We start from the raw sequence: 19,495 nt of genomic DNA, 5'->3' as shown, positions 1-19,495 counted from the left end.
AGAGACTTATAAAACACATTTGAACGCTCATGACCAGCTTCTTCAGAAGGAGTTGGAGGTGTTGCTGTCATGGCCTCTGGTGAGATTCAGGGCTTCTGGCCTGAGCCACTGTGTGTTTGGGAAATCATGCGTGTGTAGTGGGGAGGGTTTGGGCAATGTCCTTGAGTGCCCGTGGGAGGCTCAGAGGATGATGGTTTAGAAATGGTTGCATTGCCCAAGCAGCCCCAAGGATACGGGAAGCTCCTTTCTGCAGGGCATCACTTGCTTTGCCTTTAGGAAGTCCTTTGATGGATAAACAAAATGTGGTTTATCTGTACAGTGGAGTATGATTTAGCCATAAATGGGAATGAGGTCCTTGTGCGTGGTATAATACAAAGGAACCCTGGAAATATTATGTTAAGGGAAAGAAGCTGGATGGTTGTATTTATTGGAAATGTCCAGAATGGGCGAGCCCATAGAAACAGAAAGTGGTTGCCAGGGGAAGAGGGGAATGGGGAGTGATGGCTACTGGGTATGGGGGTTTTTTGAGGGGGGGTGATGAAAATAAGCCTGTAGTGGCGATGGTTGGACAGCCTTGTTGCTATGCTAATAGACCACTGAACCATGCAGTTTAAAGGGTAAATTTTACAGTTCACAAGTTATAGCTCAGTATTTTTTTAAAATGTGAAAATAAAGATCTTTTGAAGGCTTGGACTTGAACTCTTTACCCTCTGCCCTTGGTGGGTGTTGTGGGTTCAGTGCAGGAGTGGCCTCTCCTTCCACGAGCCCCTCCCTCTTCTTCCTGCCTTACCTTCAGCTGCAGATAATCTCTTGGGCATCCCTTATACAAAGCCCGTTTTCCAGGAAAGATCTTCTGGAAGCATTCATGCTAAGCGGATCTGTGGCTGCTAAGACTTAGCCCCATCCAAGGTATTTGCATATTAGCTTATAAAGGGAGAAAGCTTTTAGGTAAGAGGAATGAATGTTTAATTTTAGAATTCCAAGTAAGAGCAAGTGAGCGTGGAAGGTTGCTCATTTTCATGGGGCCGGGTGCCCCGTGAAACCCGGGGTGGCCAGGTGCCCTTTCTGCCCACCGAGCTGGCTGACCCTAAGACAGAGTCAGGTGGGCAGTGGGTGAGGGGCAGGCCTCAGAAACATTCCTTCAGGACAAGGGTCCCTGCCCCAGGACCCCAGCTGCCTTTATTATTTTCTCGGCTAGGGGGTGGAGGGGGAGTGGGGGAGCAGTTCATGGAGGACTGCTTGGGGCGGGCGGCATCTTTCTAGTCAGGTCTCATTTCTGCTTTGTTAATATGCTTGGTTCTTGAATCAGGTGGCCCCAATTTGAGACAAACCCCTTGCCTAGCACTTCTGCTCTTGTCCCTTTCAGTTCAGTCCTGCTTGTCCTTGCCCGGGACTGCTCCTTCTCCCCTGTCCCTCTTGCATATCCTGCTGCCTTGGCCTCCGCCCCTATTGTCATAGCCCCATCCCTCAGGACACAGTGTAGTTCAAGCTCTAGCTCTTTGAGAATCCCTTTAGTCGGTATTAAATGGTCTTTCTTCATATTTATTTGTGGCTCTTGGATTCTGAGATCTTTCTTTTAATCATCTTTGGATCTTCGGAGCACCTAGGGGCTCAGTCAGTTAAATGTTGGCTCAGGTCACGATCTCAGGATCCTGGGATCGTGTCCCACATAGGGATCCTTGCTCAGTGGGGAGTCTGTTTCTTCTTCTCCCTCTGTCTGCTGCTCCCCCTACTTGTGCACTTGCTCTCTCTCTCTGCCAAATAAATAAAATCTTTAAAAAAAAAAATCATCTTTGGATCCACAATGCCTGACACAGTGCTTGTACCCAGTAAGCACTTAGTAAATGTGTAGGTTTTTTTTTTTTTTTTTTAAAGACTTATTTATTTGAGAGAGAGAGAAAACATGAGCAGGAGGGGCAGACTGAGAGGAAGAGACCATCTGAAGGAGACTCCACACCCAGCATGGAGTCCAACGCGGGGCTTGATCTCAAGACATTGAGATCTGATCTTGGCCAAAATCGAGAGTCAGACGCTTAACCCACTGAACCACCCACATGCCCCGTCACTTATATTCCCTTGAACTGCACTGAACCATGACTGTGCTTGGTCCTGTGAGGGAGTGGGAAGCAACAGAATGAGCCAGAGAGAGGCTGAGGAGATGACAAGCCTGAGGAATGACTTGATAAGAGACAAGAGAATAGCATTTGTGGTAGGAAAAGAACAAAGTCTGAAACCTGCTGCCCATTCACAGGGGCATCTCAGAGCTTCCTGTCACGTGAGATGACAAACAAAGGGCAGTAGAAGCTGCCGCCTGCAGTAGAAGCTTCCGTGGAGTATCCTTTCCTGAATGATCTCTTAGATCTCAGACTTCCGTCATTAGTCAGAGAACCTGCATGAGCACCCAGTTACTGAGTGCCTCCCGTGTGTCAGGCGCTGAGCTGGATTCTGTCACTTTGTAGGAGCTCCGTTGGGTCATGGATTTGGAGGGCCACATCCAAAGAGGCTCCATGTATGATAGATGTGGAAGAGCACAGGGCCTTTGAATATACTCCTGCCTGGGCTTGGAGAGTTGCTTTTCCCTGAGCCACTTGGCTTTTCCCCAGTTTCCTGGGGATTTTAATTTCCCATGTGATTGCTCATGGGCAAGAGGCATTGGTGCTTACATCGTGAACACTGCTGTTCACATCCTGCTTCTTTGGGGAAGAGGGAAGTAAGTATGGGACAGGGCTGCACTTTCAGCCCTGTGCATCTGATGATGGATGGAGGCCCTGGCTCCGTTGGTTAGGGACCCAGCATGAGATGGCTGGTACATGCAAAGGGCTTAGCTAGTGAGACTTTAATGGTGAGTGTTTAGAGACGTGTGGTCAGAACTAGACACGCCGAAGGGTTAGGGGCACTCTAGGGCTGGCCGTAGTGGGAAGCTGTTACCTACCTCCCTTAGGCCGGTAGGAGAGAACTCTAAAGAAGGGGCCCCCAACAATGGCTGGGATTCTGAAGGGATACAGCTACTGCCAAACTGGCCAGGTAAAAGGTAGAGGGAAGTAAATGCTTTCCTTTTATCCAAATCCACCCGGAAGCCTACGGAACCCAGTCAATGCGGTCACTAGTCTGATCAGAGCAGAGCACATTGTGTGTGTGTCAGATTGACAAGACCTAGCCCTAGCTGCATGGGCATTCTAATTTCTAATGCTTAGCTGACTCCTGCATGTCTTAGGTTAGTCAGCATGGGACCGGTCAACCAGGGTTCACTCCTTCCGGAATCATGGCTGTTATCAAGCAGAAAGTGTAATTATATCAGCAGGATAGGCATTGGGTAGTTTTGACGATAGCAAGAAAAACATCCTATTCATCGATGGCAGGCACTGAGCAGCCTAAGCATTTTATGTGCGTCCTCATTAAATCTTCACAAGGACCCCAGCAGGTTGGCCCCTCTTGTTCTCATCTTTGCCATGTTTCTGGTAAAGTCATGGGGCTGAGACAGCCAGTAGGTTGCCCAGTGGCAGAGCTCACAAGAGGCAAAGCTGGGCTCTGAGCAGTTCTGTCTGACTCCTGAACACATACTCTTGACCTCTCAGTGCCTCATGGTCTCATTCCTCTGCACCGGGGCCCTCCCCACCCTGTGGTCCATGCCGCATGTGTGCTGGTTCCACTGCCTGGGATGGTCTTCCTACTTCCTCTCCATCTGACCCAGTTGAACCCATTGTCAGGACCCAGCTCAGATCTCTCACTTCCTCCATGAGACCTTCTCCAGCCAGTCCAGCCTCCTATACCTCTCTTTCAGCAATCCGTGATGGGATTATCTGGCAATTTTGAGTGGTACCTCTCCTCCATTTCCAAGAAGACTCCAATTTTCATTGATAGAGGTGTTAGATTCTGAGTTGTTTTTTTTTTGTTTGTTTGTTTGTTTTTTGTTTGTTTGTTTTGAACTCTTCATTCACTCAAAAGGTTGAATTGAAGAGACTTTAATAAAGTAATTATTTACAGAGCTATAGGGTTAAGGGAAACAGCAGTGGTGGTCTGGTGCCCAGGGACCAACACGGGGAGGGGCGGTGGCAGGAGGAAGCAAGCCATTACCACTCCTGAGCGGGAAGGAATTTCCTCAGAGTGAGCAGTCATGGCGCCCAGAGATGGCTGGGAGAGGGGCCACATGGTAGGAACTGATGGATCTGAGGATTGCTTTTCTCCTCAGTAAATGCCCACTGAAAGCCAACGGGGAGGATTTTTTTAGAAGGAGAGACCATAAGCTAGAGCAGAGCCCAGTAAGAGCTTACAGTCTAGCTGAGTGTTTGAGGGGGAGAAGACAGGCACATACCCCTTCCTAAAATAATAGCACAGCACTTTTGCGGAGCAGTATTTTCTCCCCGGACAGATGAGCATACCATTAGCCAAGACTCAAGCCCAATGGAGGTGGACATTTGAGGAGCCAAAATTGTTGAAGGCTTCCTTCTTCGGGGATAAGAGGTGGTTCTTGTCCGGCAGCTGCTGTGAGTTATTTCCTGCAAGGCCTCACACGGGCCACAGAGGCATCTGGGTGGAGCATGGCTAGTCTGTGTTTCAGTGATTTTGAAGTTTCAGAGTACTTAAAAAATGTTTCGAGGGTCCCAGAAGTTTGAATAATTAGCAAACATCCTTCATCTTTGGGGCTGACCTCAGGAGAAGCTGAAGCACCATGTCCCCCACACGCCATAAGAATCACCCAGAGGCTCAATGAAACAAGATGCGATTGGGAGGGAGACAAACCATAAGTGACTCTTAATCTCACAAAACAAACTGAGGGTTGCGGGGGGGTGGGGGGGTGGGGTGGGAGAAGGGGGGTGGGGTTATGGACATTGGGGAGGGTATATGCTTTGGTGAGTGCTGTGAAGTGTGTAAACCTGGCGATTCACAGAACTGTACCCCTGGGGATAAAAATATATGTTTATAAAAAATAAAAAATTAAAAAAAAAAAAAAAGAATCACCCAGAGCCACTTAGGAAGAATTGATGTTGCACTGGGAGGACCTCGGTTTTCCTCCATATGGAATCTCATTTCTTTTTTTCTCTATTCCTATTTTTCCACCCACTCCTGTTGGCCTAGACCCAACTAGACACTGGAAGGGTAGGGTGAATTGTGGTCAAGCAGTTGGAAGGATGAAAACCCAAAGGGCCTCTTTTTGCTAGCTCTTACCTTTTGATGATGAGTTTCTTTGGATTTTTCTCTCTACTGAGTCCTGGACATGCTAGGGAATGCTCCAGACATCCTAAATGCCCCTTTCTTCACTGAACACACCACACCTCCGCCGACCTCCAGGCCTTTGAGCTCCTTGTTCATTCTGCCTGGAAGACTCTCTCATCCCTCTTCACGGACTTGTTAGTAGGGAGCAGTGGGGACTGTGGAGAAGTCCATAGTTTACACTCCATCTGAAGCGTTTTTAGGCTCCTGATCTATACGTTGTGGCTTTGATTGTTCCTTGGAGTGGGCGTGACTGGTCGCCTTGGCAGAGACTCAGGAAGGAAACCAGTTGGGGTGGGTGACGAAGCTGAGGTGCAGTCTCAGAAGCAGGGACCAGAGGAGACCCTCAGGCAAGACGACCAATCCCTGGGGCTGAAATTCAGGGAGAAGGGGGAGATGAAGCTGAGGAGGCCAGATGGCTCCAGCTGGGCTGAGGCACCTCTTCTGTATCTGTTCTTGGGGACCTGCAGGGCCTGGGTGTGGCTTGGGGGTCAGTGACAGCGGTGGGCTCGGTCCTGGAGAGACAGCTTTCATTTTACAAGAAGGAGATTTTCTACATACCAGACTGGGACCTGCTCTGGCACTTTGCTTCTCAACGCTGTGTAGGATTCAGAGATCAGATAATGCTTTGGTTCAGGTTTTAAACTTTCATTATTCCTTCATTACATAAATAAAACACAATAAAGATAAGCAAAGAAGAAAGGGAACTGAAATTAATGTCACCCATAATTCTGCCACCCAGATATCATTTACATTTAGAACTTACGTAGGGAAACTTCCCAGGTGATTTTTTGTATTTACAGAGTGGAAGCAAACCACTTAGATGGTATTTGTAGATATATTTTGTAACCTGGTGTGTGAGTGTGTGTGTGTGTGTGTGTGTGTGTATGTGTGTGAGAGAGAGATTTGTCCCATTAAAAAAAATAATAATAAAATGCTTGCCCCAACTTAAAACTGAAGGGGATAAAAAGAACTCCCCTTGCTCTCCCCTCCTCACCCCTAATTCTGTTCTTCTTTAGAAGTTTCCAGGATATCCCTGATTAGGGAACAAGATAGAAGGGACAATATACATGAAATAACAAACTGGAAATATTGGTTGTTGTAACTTGTGCAAATATTAGCCGTCACGTGTCAGGAGGAAAGTGAAGGGTGGGTTTGGAGGGACTGGGAAGTAGTTTGTAGTTAGTGAAGGGGCTTTCAGAAATTGATACTGGGGGGTTAGGGGAAGGAGGGGATGCTGAATTTTTGAGGCCTGGCTTCTGTTTGGATTTGTCACATGCGTGTCGGTGAGGAGCAGGGAGAGTAGAGCTGAGGGAGACCGAGGGCAGGGGCCAAATACTATCCAATCTTACCCCCTGGGCGGGGATTGGGGTAGGGAGGGTGGCAGGAATGCAAATGAGCAAGAGACGTATTAGGAAGCAGTGGCAGTAATTGGTGGATATTTATAAAATTACCCTTGGTTGACAAAATAAAAAGTCAGCAAGTCTGTGTTAGACCCCCAAACTAAAAAAAAAAAAAAAAAGAAAAAGTTTTAAACAAATCTTTGAATGCTGAGAATCTGAGTAAGACTGGAGAACTGGTTGGGGAGTCCTAACTGTCAGATATTGTTCTGCTTTTGTCTTTGGCTAGGCCGTCTTGGATTGTACCTTAATTTGTCCAGATCTCAGCTTTCTTATCTGTAGTTGATAGGTTCTCAGTCCTGGATGCACATTAAAATCATGAGGGAACTTAAAAAATACCCCATGTCAGAGCCCTACGCCAGCCCAAAGTTGCCTGAATCTTTGGTGGTGGAGCCTAGGAATTTTTTTAATGCAGTCAACGTTAAATATCCCTGGGGTAGAATTCACCTAATCGCTCATTGTAGCCAAAAAATGTTACAGTTCTGTGTCTGGTATTATATAATTTTATTCCTTTCAAACACTGTGCACCGATGTTATAAACTTGTTACCTACCAAGAAGTTTTACTATCTAAGAAACACTCCCCATGGGGTGCCTGGGTGGCTCAGTGGGTTAAAGCCTCTGCCTTTGCTTAGGTCATGATCCCAGAGTCCTGGGATCGAGCCCCGAATCGGCCTCTCTGCTTGGTGTGGAGCCTGCTTCCCCCTCTCCCTCTGCCTGCCTCTCTGCCTACTTGTGATCTCTATCAAATAAATAAATAAAATCTTAAAAAAAAGGAAAGAAAGAAAGAAACACTCCCCATAATTCTGAGTAGGCCAGGGATATAATGCCAACATCCTTTTCCAATGAGTTGGAATCATAAACATAGAAAAACAACAAATAATTACTTCTTGCACCAGGAGTTGAGAGCATGGACTTCTCTTTCTCATTCTCTCATTTTGAAAAAACTAGAAGCCTGAGTCCACCTCCGTGTATAAAGAAGATGTGGGGGCGCCTGGGTGGTGCAGTCGGTCAAGCGTCCAATTCTTGGTTTCAGCTCAGGTCACAATGTCATGGTTGTGAGATTAAGTCCTGTGTCGGGCTCAGCGAGAAGTCTGCTAAAGTTTCTCTCTCCCTCTCCCTGTACCCCTCCCCTCTCTAGAGTGTATAAATAAACCTTAACCAAAAAAAGAAGAAGAAGAAGGAGACTTTGAAAAGTTCAGAGAGGAGGCATTACTGGAAATGTTTTCACTAGAAGAATTGTATATACCCTAAGTTCCGAATTAAGAGGTCCAGTTTGGGGAGTCTTTATCAGACCTAATTCCTACATGGAGTAGGGGATGTTTAAAGAGACTTGATGCTGTTTTATCTGTACCATTGAAGTTTCTGGTTTTGTCTCTTCCTAAATGAGTCATTTTTTTTTTAAAAAGGAACCTAACTTGGGGAGGTGGGGAAACCGCTGTGAGAGGTGCCAAGGAGGGGAGGTGGGCAGTGAGGACCGAGTTTACACTTGGGCCTTGCACCCAGGAGGGCTGGAACCGGGAACCTGTGTGCTGAGGGTGTATCAAGATGAGAGGCACACAGCCTGGGAGGGGGTGAGGTAGCAGAAATGGCATTGGTATGCTTATTAATTTATCCAGTATTTTCTGGAGTGCACTCACCAAGCATGTGGACTGGTAGCAGGGCTCCCTCCAGGGGGCTAGGGGATGGCGAACCATAGGGAAGAGACCTCCTGGTTTGCACTCTAGGTGGGGACATGAGCCTTCAAAGGTGGCGGTTGGGCATGTCCCTATTTGCCTGCACTTACAGACACATGAACGGAGGCTGTAGTGCCCACGCCAGTGTGAACGATGCCAGTGCAAAGGTTAGTGCCAGGCATCATTTCAGAGGAGGAAAAACGGCAGCCTGATGACCCCAGCGCGGAGTGCCGGGGGCCTGCTGGAACATACACAGGCCAGGCACCTCCACATATCACTTCCTCTTCCTGTGCTCCCTTCTCCTGACTGAAAAGTGACCCCACACACCTAAGTCCCCTGCCCCGCCCCCCCATGACTGTTCAGGGTGTCCACTGTCCCCGATCCCTGCGGGGGCGGGGGGAAGGACAGAGAGCAGGGAGCAGTTGCCAGACCCCGGCTTTGGCAAAACCAGAGCAGCTGTATGTGCTTTGGGCCACGTGTTTGAGGTGGGGGGGGAGCACGGGGCAGGGTGCTCCCTGATGCCCAGAGAGAGTTTTGTGCATTTTGAACGCCAAGCGGGTGCACTCCTTTTATTCCCCGTGGACCCCCGCGAGGGGCTGGTTTTTATCTTTGTGGAGGGATGTGCTACCCCCTTCAGTCGTGCCTATGTGTTTTCTAAGTTTGTCACAAACTTCCTGTTTGGGTATGGTCTGAGGCTCAAAGCTTTGTTGTGTTTTGAAACCCTGGTGTTCACAGAGGTCCGGCGCTTCTCTCTTAGAGGCTGTGGGGTGGCCCCTTTGTTCTCCTTCCTTTCGCTGACGGTTGCCATCTTTCTTTGCAGACCTTCTCTCTGGGAAGCGCTCGGTAGCTTCTGTTCTTGTTCTCATTATCCAGGGTTGAGAGCTGGGAGGTTTGAAGGCTGGGAGGAAGGAGGGGGGCAACATTTATCGGGCCCCTTATATAAAGCTAGGCAGTGTGCTAGATGTTTCTGTACGTGTGTTGCATTTAGGCCTCATGGTAGCTCATGCAGAACCAGGCTCAGAGAGGTTAAGGGACCAGCCCAAGACTGGCCAGCCCCTGGGTGACCAGGTCAGGATTGGATCCCAGCCTGACTCCAGAGGTCCGTGAGGACCCTGCACGCCTTTGGATCCACTGGTTTAAGGAGATCTTGATATCTTATTGGGCTTCTTGGTGGATAGCATCACCTTGACCCCTGTTTCTCTTGTTACTCAGGGGCTGCCCATTCTCTCGGTCTGGGGTGTGATTTGATGGTCCTTGAGTGTTCTGCTGACTTTGATCTTTCCCACTCATCTTCCCCTTGTAGCCCCACAAAGCCCAGAATTATGTGTGGTCCGTGGCTGATGACTAAAGTGGGTTAGGGCCAACTCCCAATTCCCCAGAAATGGAGTGTCCTTTTTTCTACTTCTGACCATTCCTCTGGTCACCACAAACCCTGCTGAGCTGGATTTCTCACATCTCAAGCTCTTCCCTTGAAGAGGGAAGAAGAGAGGATAGCTATCTGTGTCTGTGAAAGCATGTGAAGGGGTAGCTAAGGAAGGATGCCAAGACCTCGAATATGTGGGAAGGAGGAGGAGGGGGAGCTAAATCTAGCACCCTCCTTCTCCTTGGGATAGCTCTTACAGGATGCCAGACTCCGGGTGCTCCTGCAAAGGAACAATCAGTACGCTTCCAGAAACTTGAAGATGGCCGTGTGTCCCGTCCCTTGCCCATTCCAGTTTTCTTATATTTTCTAAAAAACTTCTGCAACTGTATCATCAGAGCTACATCAGCATTGTTTTGTAGATCAAGCAATGTTTACCAGCCAAGAGTCCCTGTGTTGAACAGTGGGCCCTTCCAAGCATTTTCAACACAAGTATCACTCACCCTCGAGGGGTTCGCAGTCTACATGGAAGGGAAATGCCGTGAGCTCAGAAGAGCCGGGAGGGTTAGGATGCCGGGGTGGTGTCGCTCAGTGGGCTGCAGGAGAGGGCCAAAAAAAAAGCTGGTGGGTTGAGAGGGGCGGGGCTGCAGGGGGAGAAATATGTGGGGCCCTGGGGCCTGAGGGGCCTGGAAAGGGGAGGCGCATAGTCAGTGCGGTGGAATGGAGGGTGCCTATGGGAAACAAAACTGAAGAAGTGTTCCTGAAGGATCCCATGGAATATGGCTCTGGTGTTGGCCATTTTCCCATATCGAGAGCTGCCAAAGCCAGCTGAACAGGACCAGGCTAGGTAAACACAGGCTAGGCTCACCTGGCTGGCTGCCTTGGAAATGCTGGGGAACGCCAGGGGGCGAGTAAGAACACATTTATCCTGTTGAATTTTAGGAGGGGAAACTTTGAGGGCTTGGATGAAGGTAGTGACATGAATATAGAAGGGAAGACAGAGAAATGGAAGGTGTTAAGCCCGAGCTCTGCCCCTTGCTGCCCGTGGGACCTTGTGCAGGTTACTTAATTTCTTGAATCTCTGTTTCATCGTCTGTGTGTGGAGGCCAAAAACACTTCACGGGACGGTCGTGTGAGGGTTTGGCTTGTGTGGCGGCTGGCCCACACGTTGTGGTCAGTGCTCAGCAGAGTATGAGTCCTCCTGTGGGGGCGAGGCCCAGTTTGTGACATGTGGGGAGGCGGCAGGGGAGCGTTCTGAGGGCTCTCCAGGGCCTCACTCTGGGAGCCTGTGGGGGCCTCCAGATTCAGTCTGGGGAAAGCATTTCTAATCCAGGCTGCTGTGGGCCTGTCCAGAACCCCCACAGCCCTGTGGATTATGCCTCTGTGAAACCATGGCTTCTGGTTTCAGCTGGGCCTCAGTACTGCTGGGCCCTCCAACCCCAGTCAGGTCGCCACTGGGGGAGGCTAGTGAGACACTGAGGCATAAAACTTAAGGAGGCCCCCTGTTTTAGGGCTGCCCTGTCACCAACATGTTTCCCCTTGGTGGGGTGTTTCACACCATACCCCCTGTTGAGCTCCTTCCTCTCTGCCCTTCTTCACTCAGGAGACAACCTGGCTTCGTTTATTCATTGGCAGGTTCCAAACAGCGTAGTCTTAAGCCGAGTCAGGTTCCTGCCTCCACTTCCTTGTGGGTACTGACACTGGGGCTCATCCCAGCCTGACTTCCTTCCACTCAGAGATGGACGCTTCCCTCCTCCTGGCCAGAGAGAACCTTCTTCCTGTGCCTGAATCCTCCCCATCTCCCGTAGCTTCTGGGACCTCACACCCTTCCATCAGCTGGCTGAAGCCAAACCTCAAAAACCTTCACCCTCTCTAGTTCTCATTCCTTTTTCTCCTCCCTTAAGAGACAGTTGTCTGGAAAGAATCTGCCTTCAGGTTTTGCTCCTTAGTTGACACAGCCAACTCGGTATGTTTTCTGCCTGTGGGAGGTGTGCGGGGCCCAGGGGAGGAACCTGGTTGGATTTGCTGCAGAGGGCTGGTGCCTTCCATAGGAACCTGCCCCGTCAGGTCTCCTGTGACCTCCATATTGCCACACCCAACGGACCCTTCACTCTTTATCTTTCTGGACTCCTTGCTACTTTTGACACTGGACAGCTTCCTCCTTTTCGCACCTCTCACTTCTCTTGGCTTCTTTCATTCCACAAGTAAATCTCTCCGCAACTATTTCTTGAGCACCAACATGTTCCAGACTCTGGGACGTATCGTAATACCATGCCCCTTATTTGTAGGGAGTTTGAAGACCAGTGTGAGGGAAGAAGGCAAAAAAATATAAACAAATGTCAGGTGCTGATAAATGCTACAACAAAAAACACAGTGAGGAAGGGTGATAGGAAGGGTATGGGGTTGTGGGGGAGGGTCTCATTAAGAAAGGGACATTGTCACCAGAACCTGAAGAAAGTAAAGGATGCCCTGGAAGAAGAGTGTTCTGGGCAGAGGGGAGAGCAAAGGCAAAGGTCTTGAGGGAGAAGCCTGCTTGGGGTGTTTGAGGAAGCCATTCTGGCTAAAGGAAACTGAAGAAGGGCAGAGTAGAAGAAAAGGTCAAGGAAGAGGCTGGACCAGGTCATGTGGGCCCTGAAGGTCATTTCACGAATTTTGTCTTTTATTTTGAGAGAGATGAAACACTATAGGAATCTTCTGAGCAGAAGAGTGATTTTTAAATGATCACTGAGGCTGTTGTGGGGAGCATGGTGTATTCATCAGCTTGGGCTGCCATAAAAACATACCACAAACTGGGTAATAACAGAATATTACCAGATAACAGAAGTGTATTTTATAACTCTTACATAACAGAAGTATATTTTCTCACAGTTCTGGAGGCCAGAAGTCTGAGCTCAAAGTGTCGGCAGGGTCTCCCACCCTCTGAAGGCCCTAGGGAAGGATCTGTTCCAGGCCCCCCTCCCAGCTTCTGGTAGCTCCTGGGCTTGTGGCAGTGGAACTCCCATCTTCACACAGCAGCATACTCCCCAGTACTCCCCGTGTGGGTGCCTGCTTCCTAATTTCCCCTTTTTATACCAACGCCAGTTGTACTGGTTAGAGACCCACCCTAACTCCAGGATGACCTTATCTCAACAGCTGATTACATCTGCAATGACCCTATTCCAAATAAGGTCATATTCTGAGGTATTGGGGGTTAGGACTTTAACAAAGGAATTTGGGGGAGATGCAGTCCAACCCATAACACGATTCAATCCCCATCATAGGTGGATTCTAGAAAGGCAAGCAAGGGTGGAAGTAGGGAGATGACGAGTAAGGAAGTCATTGCAATAATCCAAGGAGCGAAACTGCTGGCTTGGACCAAAATGGTGGCAATGGAATGAACGAGAAGGGGTGAGTCTGGATGTGTCTTGAAGAATCAGCTGACATCATTTGCTGGTTGATGGTGTGGAGGTGGAATGTGAGGGAAAGAGGGGAGTTAAGGAGACTCCTGGGTTTCATGAAGGCCTGAGGAACTAGAATGGCGTTGGGTGTCTTTCTCTTCTACATTCTCCTCTCCCTTGGGCTTCCTCAGCAGCCTTTCAGGGGCCTCCTCCTGGGCCGGTCCATCCGCTGTTGGATTCTTCAGGGCTTCATCCTTGGCTGCTCCAGTCTCTCCTGATTGATACGATCTTTCCCATGTTGAAGCTGAATATCCTGAATGTGCTTTTTGGGTCACTCCTACAGGCCCTGGCTCTGGCGGATGCTGAAGGAGGAAGACATGGAAGCAGGACAACCCTGAACAATTAAGCCTCTTAATCCTGAAACAGGTAGCTGCTCTGAAGTGTTTTGTGATGAAGGGGTCCTTGAAAGCATTCCTTGGATATCCATGCAATGGAAAATGCCCCAAGAAGGGGAGAAAGGATGCTGTGGGCCTGGTCACCCATAGATTTCTGGAAAACTTTCTTTGGGAAATGGTCGGCGGTTGTGGATTCACTTAGTGGCATTCAGCATCATGTGGAATGGGGCTGAGGGCCTTGTGCCTTTTGTCACTTGACTTTGCAGAGTTGTGAACAGTGAAGGAGCCAAAAGACGTTCATGAATGGTAGCTCTGGATGTGTTCAGGGGGGAATTAGACCTCTCTGGAGAATGGTGGTACAGAGGGCTCCTCGGAGAAAGCCACCAGAGCCTGTAGGAGGCAGATTCTTGAACTAAGGAGACTTTGAATTGGCCCTGGGATATTTCTAGTGTTTTTTTGTTTGTTTGTTTGTTTGTTTTTTAATCAGCTATAGCCCTGTATTCTCTTCCAGGCTCAGTCTGCCCCCCTAGAAAATGGACACATAGCCGGGATTCCCCTGTCAGGTCCCACACAGAAGTTGTCTGAGGGGTCAATAAGTTTGTGTATAAAGAGACTTTTTTTTTTTAATGTTTAAACCCTGGCATAGCAAGGGATAGCCACTTCTCATAATTCTCAGTGACAGCAGAGAAAGGAGGATGGTGGGTGTCAAACTGGATTCTCTTGGTATGTGCAGGTTGTTTTTCTTGGCAAGGGCCACATTTTTCATCTCTCTTAGTGAGACTCAAAGTTGATGGCTTCTGTTTCTTTTTTTTGTGCTTAATTTTAATTTTTAAGCCATCATGTCTTGGGGATCCAGTAAGAAACAGGTGGTGTCATCCAAAAGACTCTTCTGATGGGACTGTAGGTATAGGCAGGGTTAAGAGAATCAAGCACAGGATGTCGAAGTATCCCGAGGCTAGCGGTATCAGGGAGCTGTTACTATGCCTGGTCCTGAAAGCAAGAGGGAAGGAATGGTTATTAGAACTGGAAAGAGAAGCTCCATGGAAAGGCTCTGTCTGGTGGAAGGATGTAGTCAACCTTCAGTGACACAGCTGGGAAGGAGCCAAGAGAATAAATATCCTCATTGAACTCCCTTGTTAGTCCTCCCTGTCTCCTGATGGCCCCTCCCATTAGGCACACTCAGCCAGAAGCTAGAAGGCAGTGAGCCAGACTGATGCTGTCCATAGAGATCAAGACCCTCTTGGGGGGCATAGAACTGACTGCAGAAGGGGGGATATAGGGATGCAAGTAGAAAATAGCTGACCAAGCAAGCAATGCAAATTGCTTGGATTATATTGGATGTTTCTATCCAAAGAGGGGTTTTTGTTTGGTGGAGTAAATGAAACTTTGCATTATTAGGTCAGCCACATAGAGCTGTTGGCTGTGAGGGCTGGGAAGAGCAACAGAAATCCTCTAGTCAAACGTCATCCTTTTTACAGTTGGGAAGACCCAGGGAAGTCAAGTGACTTTCCTAAGGCCACTCATGAATTCTTGAAAGTGTGTCTTGAAAACCTGTTACATTTTAAGGAGAAAACCAACACAAAGCCACTTGAAACAGTTAAGAAGCAGTGTCAAGTAAAATCTAAGCACATGGGGAGAAAGCTGTGAATTAGTGCTTTTTCTCATTTATCATTTTGGATCCTCTGGGGTTGTGACCATCATAAAACCCAACTCAAAGGGGCTCCCACCGCACAGGAAATTAATTAATTGGCTCTTGTACCTGCAAAGTTCAGGGATGGGGTGGACTGCATTGTGGGTGTGAAATAGCAACTCAATATGATATCAACCATCTAGTTTCTTTCCCTCTCTCTGTCACTCTTCCATGATGTCAGTTCAACCTCAGGGAGGCAGAATGGCTGCGGAAGTTCCTGGGCTCATAGTTAAGTCTCTCTGGCCAGAAGGAAAGAAGCATCCCTGCCAGTAACTCCTAAAAAGACTGAGAATGTAGCTTTCCCAGAATTTCATCCCCTGCAAGCCAACCCTGGCATTTCATTGGTGGGAATTATGCCACATGCTCATTCCTCAGCCAATCCCAGTAGACAGGTGAACAGTAGACAGTCTGTTGATTGGCAGGGGCGGCAGGTTTTTCTGATTGTTCTATCCCTCTCCTGGGGGCATGCATAACCTTTCCCTAGCACTAGGGCTGGGAGGACAGATGGAGGGGACAGAACTGAGTAGCATTGGAAAAGGGAGATGGGTGCTGGGAGAGTGGCAGCTGACGTCCAGTATACTGTATCATCTGTAGAAACCTTACTAATTTGGAAGTAACAGTGACAGGAAACCTGCTTTTAACTAGCGAAAGTCCGAATCTTCAAGCATTTCATGGCAGTTGTTTCAGACAGAAGCTTTCCAAACAGTTCTTGTTGGATGGCTTGCAATTAGCATCTGCTTTCCAGTATGTCTGAAAACAGACTCTTCTGGTAGGTTAACCATGCTTTCTATAATTCTGCTTAATTTCTCATATGCGTATTCAGACTTTGTATAGCCAGAGTAAACACTGAACTCAAATTCTGGGTTAGTGGAGATTAAATTACATTAAAAATCTCATCATTTAAAATTTACCTTTAAATGGGAGTAAGAATAGCATCAACTTCATAGGTTTGTTTTAAGGATTAGCCGAGGTAATCCAAGTAAAGTAACCCAGTGTCCCAGTCGCTAGCCCAATAAATGTTACCTTTATTAGCATCCTGTATCTCAAAATATTGTCACATTTATGTGTTTATATGCACATTTAATCTAGGAAATTAACTCTTTTCACAACAAATACGTTATTTGACACTGATTACTTAGAGATGAGGTAAATAAAGGTATTAAAAAATTTACTGTTGGGCACCTGGGTGGCTCAGTGGGTTAAGCCGCTGCCTTTGGCTCAGGTCATGATCCCAGCGTCCTGGGATCGAGTCCCACATCGGGCTCTCTGCTCAGCGGGGAGCCTGCTTCCTCCTCTCTCTCTGCCTGCCTCTCCGTCTACTTGTGATTTCTGTCTGTCAAATAAATAAATAAAAATCTTTTAAAAAAAATTAAAAAAAACACTTATTAAAAAAATTTACTGTTTATGGATTTTTTCCCCCCACCAGAATGGTTTTTTTTTTTTTTTTAAAGATTTTATTTATTCATTTGACAGAGAGAGATCACAAGTGGGCAGAGAGGCAGGCAGAGAGAGAGGAGAAGGCAGGCTCCCTGCCAAGCAGAGAGCCAGATGCAGGGCTTGATCCCAGGATCGCAGGACCCTGAGATCATGACCTGAGCCGAAGGCAGCGGCCTAACCCACTGAGCCACCCAGGCGCCCCACCAGAATGGTTTTTATTTTAGAAATCATTTTTGGGGAAATCTAAAAAAAGAAAATTTAGGTATCATACAGTTAAGGGTAGATAGAATCCCTGGATAAAAAGGGATTTTCGTTTTACAGTCACTTTTTAACATATTCTTACTTGAAAAGTTTTATAAATCGTTGAAGTCCTATCATGATGCATCCCAGCTGATTTTTTTTTTTGCCTTTGTTCTCAGTATGGAGGTTCTGGAGGGAACAAGTGACCCTCCTAAGCTTTGGTTTCCCAAACCAACCATGCCATTTGGCTTCTCTGGGTGGATGGATATTAGGATCACTTGGATCGGGTGAGATGCTACAGTAGCAAGAAGCTAGTCTCAGGCATTTATTTCAGTTGAATTTAACTGAACCAATGCTGTGACAAAATGCTGTGAATTGTTCTCTAAAGCCTTTAGTACCATAAGGCCAACCTCTCAGAATTTCACAGTGAATTGTCTTAATTTGGGGGTTCCCAGATTAGTGGTACCCTCAAGCTTTAGCACCTGTGTTTCGAATGAGGGGTGGATAGGGTGCAGTGAGGGGCCTGCAGATAGAGGAAAAACTTCCAGAACAACCAGGAACTTACAGACCACAAGTTTATAGACCTTAAAAATTTTCTTACTCTTCCTTGCCATTTGACTAAAATAAACCTTAAATTTTCTAGGGGTTGTTTGTTGGTCCTGAGGATGGTCACCATTGTGATAACTAGATGGCAGCCAGTAACAACTAAATGACTGACCCTAAATTCCTTGGTTCAGACAAGTGGTTCTCATACATAGATCACTTGGTTGAAGAAACTGTCAAAAAAAAAAAAAAAAATTGGAAGGGATTGGCTTAGGGCTACCAACTTCTGATTTTGCCATCCTTAGTGGATGTTTTGAAATATCTAACATTACCACGATTATCATACAAGAAAGGAACATTTTTTTCTTGATATTACCTATAAAAACTACAGCATATTTGGGCCCTGAGCTACAGTCTATGGGTAGCAAGCACTGGGGAGATGGGGAGTTATTTACTCAATGTGCAGTGGAGTGGGGGAGAGCCTATTTTTCTGAAGATTCTCTTAGAGCCTAGGCATTCTCTTAAGTTATGTCTTTATCTGACTTAAAGGAGGAGAAATTCCCTTGAATACAAGTTTTGATGAATCCAATCCATTTTTTTTTTAAGGATTTTATTTATTTATTTGACAGAGAGAAATCACAAGTAGATGGAGAGGCAGGCAGAGAGAGAGAGAGAGAGAGGGAAGCAGGCTCCCTGTTGAGCAGAGAGCCCGATGCGGGACTCGATCCCAGGACCCTGAGACCATGACCTGAGCCGAAGGCAGCGGCTTAACCCACTGAGCCACCCAGGCGCCCCTCCAATCCATTTTTTAAAGAAGGAACTATTTCCTCTCAAGTCATTAACTTAGAATTGTTAGTATAATTATTGTAGTTGTAGTTGTATTTCTACAACAAATAGTTGTAGAAAATCTTGCAATACCTAGCTATATCAACAGTTTTTCCTTTTCCATAATTTGACTGTAAAAATGATAAATCTGTTCATTTCAATTCAGCCTTCAGTTGTGTAGTATATGCCTCTGTGTGTGGGAAAGCACACACACACACTCGCACAGAGGGAGGGAGGGAGGGAGGGGGGAGTGAGGGAGAGAAAGAGAGAACTTAATTAGGTGAAAAGCCCCAGAAAGGAAAGGGTGCTTGTGAGAAAATCAATGTGTGCCTTAGTCAGTCGCTGGTAAGCGGTAGTACTTGTAGTAACAATTACATCTCGGAGCTGCCAACAGAATATGGCTTTTTAAGATGTCTTCTGGCATCATGAAAAAACCCCACACATACACCCAACCACCCCTGGCATCCCAAACAGTAATAAAACATTCCTCATTCTGCTTCACTTCACATGCTTGCTTGATTTTGCCACAAACATGTTTTGCCTTCCAGCCAGGGATTAAGCTTCCGTGTGAGGCCATGACTGGTGTGAAAACAACTTCTCTGTCATTGTTGAGGGGGAGAGAAAACTGCTTGCATGCCTGTGCGAAATCCTGAATGGAATTGTGGGATTGTAGTGCCACAGAGGGTCTTGAGGTCCATGCCTTCCTGCCAGGCTACCTGAAAGCTCATCTCCGTGTCTGACAAAAGGTGACCTAATCCTAGTGTGTCATTGACCTCTAACATTTCACGGATCCTCTGTGAACAAGGACATGAACTAAGATATGTCTTTCTCAGGAAAAAACAGACGGTTCTGCAACACACCGCACATGCAGTTACTGCCCTGTTGACAGCCTCATTGTGGGGCACAGTGTCGCTGTTTGAGTCCTGCTGATATTCTCACATACACTCCTACAGCGCAGTCCTCGCCTGTTCCAACAGATACTCCATCTTCACTCGGACTCCTTACCACTTGCTTCTATTCGGGTGTCTCTCTCTCTACAGCAGGGTATTCTGTGTGTTTAGTTACAGCTCAGTGTTCTTTTGGACAGCCATTACCACAACCCTCTTGCTTTAGTCAGTTTGGGCTGCCATAACAAAATACCACAGACTGGGTGGCTTAAAATAGAAATTTATTTCTGACAGTTCTGAAGGCTGGGAAGTCTAAGATCAAGGTGTTGGCAAGGCGGGTTTCATTCTGAGACCTCTTAATGTTGGCTTGTAGGCGGCCACCATCTTACTGTGTGCTCCCTTGACCTCTTCTTTGTGCCCTTGTGAAAAGAGGAAGCTCTGGAGACTCTTCTTCTT

At 47.3% G+C, this 19,495-nt stretch overlaps 1 protein-coding gene across 19 annotated transcripts in view; it reads left to right on the top strand.

Moving 5' to 3' along the window:
- TRERF1 (transcriptional regulating factor 1) overlaps positions 1-19,495 on the top strand; it is a 202,762-nt gene that overhangs the window by 68,834 nt on the left and 114,433 nt on the right. For 18 of the 19 annotated variants that reach the window (XM_032339968.1, XM_032339964.1, XM_032339969.1 and 15 more), the window contains one exon: positions 13,366-13,448. The exons of the other annotated variant lie outside the window; for it this stretch is intronic. The gene's annotated coding sequence lies outside the window, so the exon portion shown is untranslated. The remainder of the gene's footprint in view (positions 1-13,365; positions 13,449-19,495) is intronic. 19 annotated transcript variants of the gene reach the window in all.

This window comes from Mustela erminea, chromosome 4, assembly GCF_009829155.1.
Source record: "Mustela erminea isolate mMusErm1 chromosome 4, mMusErm1.Pri, whole genome shotgun sequence".
Lineage (NCBI taxonomy): Eukaryota > Metazoa > Chordata > Mammalia > Carnivora > Mustelidae > Mustela > Mustela erminea.
Note: the sequence above shows the minus strand (reverse complement) of the source record. Positions and strands in the feature narration are given on the sequence as shown.